The sequence below is a fragment of the Parus major genome, chromosome 10, assembly GCF_001522545.3.
Source record: "Parus major isolate Abel chromosome 10, Parus_major1.1, whole genome shotgun sequence".
NCBI lineage: Eukaryota > Metazoa > Chordata > Aves > Passeriformes > Paridae > Parus > Parus major.
In genome coordinates, this window is record NC_031779.1 from 1,408,013 (window position 1) to 1,412,529 (window position 4,517).

At 54.4% G+C, this 4,517-nt stretch overlaps 1 protein-coding gene across 2 annotated transcripts in view; it reads right to left on the reverse strand.

Moving 5' to 3' along the window:
• HCN4 (hyperpolarization activated cyclic nucleotide gated potassium channel 4) overlaps positions 1-4,517 on the reverse strand; it is a 128,279-nt gene that overhangs the window by 26,905 nt on the left and 96,857 nt on the right. The window lies entirely within an intron of this gene.

The window sequence follows — 4,517 nt, forward strand, 5'->3', positions numbered from 1 at the left end:
TTCCTGCCCCACTCCTGCTGAATGATTTCCTGCCCCATTCCTCACCGGGTGCTGCAGGAGTGCTGCTGCCCTCCGAGGTCGGAGCACATCTCCACCACAGACAAAAGGAGCCGAGCTCAAATTCCATAGGGAATCTGGGCAGGCAGAGCAGTAATAGCTGAGCTAGAAAACTGGCTGCCAGGCTCCTCAGTGCTGTGAACATCTGGGTACCAGGCAGGCTCGAGGTTTAAAAGCCATTCTTCCAGCAACTTGCTGCTCAGGAGTGCTGTTTACAAGGGAGCTTGCCACTGTTTTGTAGGAATTAGTCATCCCAAAGTCTAACATCCAACACGCCGAGCCCCTGCAGCCTGCACAGACACTGCTGGCTCGCTGGGAATTGCACGGCTCAAGTGCCAGCCCAATTCCCAGCAGCAGGGCTCCTGTGAGGACAGGCTCAGGTGCCAGACTGAGACTGAGGGATGACAGTCTGGGGGGGCGAGAGAAAAACACGGAGCTTTCCAAACAAGCCCTGAGCACCGAGCTCTGCTGGGAGAGCACGTCAAGGACTGCTCAGAGAGAGGCACTTGTGTGAAGGGGAAGCCTTTCAGAGCAATTACCTTTAGGATACCGAGTGTGAAGAGCGCTGGATGCTCTGTGCTTTGGTTCTCAGGCTTTTTGTTTGCCACAGGATGAGCAGACAGGTCAAGCCCACAGTAGTTTAGGCCAGCCTAGAAGAGGCTGCACACGTGGTGTGGACAGGGTTTATCAGCAGCAGGTGCCCCACGCTGCCACAGCTCGTTGTTCCTGTAAGAGCCGTACCCAATCTAACACCCAGCTACAGCAGTGCCCAGGGCAGCCCCGCTCCACAGATACCCGAGTGGCTGAAATGGCCCATTAGCCTTAAACTGCAGGGAGAAAATGACTCCTTGTTAAGCAAATCCCCAAGCAAGCAAAAGCAGAGCTACAGATCTGTGTCCGTTCACAGTCGGGGTTATCTCAGAGGCACCCAGAGACTTTGCAGAAAGGAGTGAAATGACTTTGAAGCAGTTTCTCAGGTTTGTTTTTAACATTCACACTGGCAGTGCTGGAAGGGCTTCTCTGGCATTAGAGCCTGGCCTGCTCAGATCCACCTTTGAATACTTGGAGACACTTCCCTGGAACACTTCAAAGGCACTGCTGGGTTCTGTAGTACCTTACAGAAACACCTGGAGGCAAACTGTGGTGTCTGACAGGGTATTTTGGTTCTGATATACACGGGAGTGTGGCTGTGGATTGTGAGTGTGATTCTGGTTGAATCCTCACTGGACAGGAGAAGTGAGACAAGGAAAGACACAGAAAGTACTGGAAGCTCTTGGGCTAGGGGTGTAGTCCTGGGGAACGGTGTTATGCCTGACTTACACCATTAACACTTGGAGAACTCAGGAGCTGTCTCTGCCCATCCCTGGAACTGCTGGGCTGGGAAGACACACCTCCATATCCAGTTTAAAGGATGGGAATAGCAGGGGAACACATGGAGATGACAGGTCAAACTTCACCTTGGACAGAACCTGCCTGTTCTGGGCTTGTTTCCAAGGGAAGCTCCACACGGCCTTCACCTGGCAGCAGGGATCTTCTCAGGGCTGTGAGTGCCCCTGTCCCAGCTGTCCCAGGCAGCCTTTCCTGGGAGCCTTCCCTGCTGTGCCAGCCTCCCTGGCCAGCCCCTGGGGGTTCCTGTCACCCTGCCTGCCCTGGAAAGATCAGTGTCACCGGTTCTGGGCCATTCTGCCCTGCCCACCCTGCTTTGGACTGGGTTTGTCCCCAGCTGGGGAGGGCACTGTCACCTCAGCTCCAGGTCCCCATGCTGCTGGGGCAGCCTTGCTCCCGCTGCTCCTGGCACACTTCACAGGACATGGAAGGTCCTGCTGAGGGAGGGCAGGAGGGGTGTGCTGGCCCACAGGCTCGGGGACAGTTGGGAATCACGGATCCATGCAGGGTTGCTGTCAGCACGTGCTCCCAGGGCTCAGCAGAGCTCGGATCTCTGGGAGAGGAGCTGCCCGGCCGGCTCTGGGGGAGCAGCACACTCTGCAGCTGACTCACCAGTGAGTCCAGGTTTTAATAAAGTGCACTGCAGGAAAGCCAACGCTGAAGCCCCTGGGATCGGGGCTCAGCAATTAATTCTGCAAACATCCTGCCCTGCCGTTTCAGGAGTCAGCCAGACACCCACTGCTTCCACGGCTGCCGAAGATGGAACACGAGGCTTGTGGAAAACACCGAGATGAACCAGACTCGGGGATTTATCAAGGCCCTGAGATGATTTTGGCAACACCAGGCCCTTCACAAATCCCCTGGATGAGGATCAAACCTTTAGGAAGCAGATGGGAGGTGATGAATCTTCTTTCCCTGCAGCATGGAAATCAGGGCTAGTTTTATGGAGCTCCAAGTGGTGGGAAACCCCGGAGCAGAGGAAGAGCAGCACCAGCACGCTCATGGACAAAGCCTCCAAAGCATCTGGACCTCACTCCCAGCTCCCCTTGGCTGTAGCAGCTTCAGAAGACTTCCTTTTTCCCAGATTTCTGCCTCCTGTGTGTAATCAGGGCAGCTGTGCACCAAGGATATTTATTTATCTCCTCAGAGCTCCGACCAGGCCGGTACAGAATGTCCCAAAATCCCGGCTCCCTGGCACCTCTCCTCTCCCAGCCATGTCCATCACACAGAGCCATGCTGGAACCTTCCTTCCACATCCTGCCACCAAAGCCTGAGAAAAGCTCCAGTTTCTTCTTTCCTGACTCCGTGGCCTCTCTCAATAGTCCCCTCCAGATCAGATGTAAATTGTTTCACTGCTAATGTCATCCACATCCACCACTGCTCCCGGTGACACACCTGGAAATCTTCTTGGGAGATTAGGGGACATTACTGGGAGAAAACATCTGGTTCCTGAAGAACTGTTGCACGCTGTTAAATATTCTAACCCCAGGCTGTTTTGGGGCTGGCATATTCCTGCACAGCTTCTGGAGTGGAAGCCCCTTTAACTATAGGTGGGGCATCTCTCCAGTTCTCCATCCCACTTTCCTGAGGCTCCATTTTCAGAGATAATGATTTTTTTTTTCACTTCTTTTAAGTGGAACAACAACAAAAAAAAAAAGGTGATTTAGCTGAGGGAAGAAGCAGAAAAAAATCCCCCAAGGCGAGTTTAATTCCCAGCTTCAGAGGCTCTCAAGGCTGGGAAGACAAGGCTGCAGCATGAGGAAAGCTCTGCTGTGGATAGGAGTTCCCTCCCCTGCCTTCCTAGAGCCTGCTGAGCCTTCCTGCCTCTGGAATGCATCCTCCCCTCTCTCCCCAGCCCTGCTGCTAAGATTTGCCTTGGCTAAATCTTTTCTTCCTCTGTCCCGTGTCCTGCCACTTCTGCAGACCTGTTCCCCTGGCTCCAGCTGCCAGCTTCACCCCCAGCTTGTACCTCTTCCCGAGGGATAGATGGGGAGAGCCAGGAGCTGCTGCTGCCATCAGCAGCCAGATGTTGGCATGAGGGAATGGTGGGCTGAATGTGCTGCTCTGAAGCCATCCTGCAAATCACCCCTGGGATGGGGATGAGGCCACCTGCACCTCTGAGCTCCCTGGCATGAGGAGCTGAGCGTCCTCCTGGCCCTGAGCAGCACAATGGGGCTCCCATCTCTGACTGCTCCTGGCACAGAAATGATACACAGGCAGCATGGGGAAGCCCAGGCAGCTGCTGCATGGGTTGTTGTTCTGCTGGAGATAAGCAGAGGGTTGCAGGCTCCAGACCTGGCTGTCTGGCACCTTGCAGCAGCAGGAAGCGAACCATTATTGCAGAGAGGAGAAATGAATAAATAAACAGCAAACAGATGACTTTTCCATGGATGCTCACTCCTCCAGGCACGGGCAGCCTGTGCCCACAGCCCTGCATGTGGGAGGCACGGCAGGCTGGCACATCTTTGATACATTTTTCCATTTGTTCTGTTCTGCCCCAGCGCCTGATTATTTCCTTTATTCAAGAAGAAATTGGCTGGGGGAATCTGGAGGTTAAGAACTGCAATAAGAGGCAATTTTTTAAGCTTTGTCAGTTTTTGCTGCTTAATCAACTGGACATTGTCCCTTTGAATAAAAGCTCTTGAATTCTCAGCAAGATATTTGAAAGGTACCATGAATTCACTGTGCCTTTGCCATATGGTGTCAAACTCCCTCCCAGCAAGAGAGGGGCACAGCTTTGGATGGCACCAGCTGGCTCCTCATCCCCTGACCATGGCTCACTCCGGAGTGGGTGGGTGTCACACCGACCCTCCCGGGGCTATGGGGTAAAGGCACCAGCAATGGCAATCAGGGATCAGCCCCAGCTCTGTCTCTGGGATTCCATTTACTCACATTCCAGCGGGAAGCAGTTTCCATGCCTGCTCCTTGCTGCTCGGTGCCAGGAGAGGGAGCTTGGCTCCTGCCTTCTGCGGCTCTGCCGGGGCGGGATCTGCCTCCCTGTCCCAGCTCTGTGTCCTGCAGGATCTGCCTCCCTGTCCCGGGTGTGTGTCCTGCAGGATCTGCCTCCCTGTCCC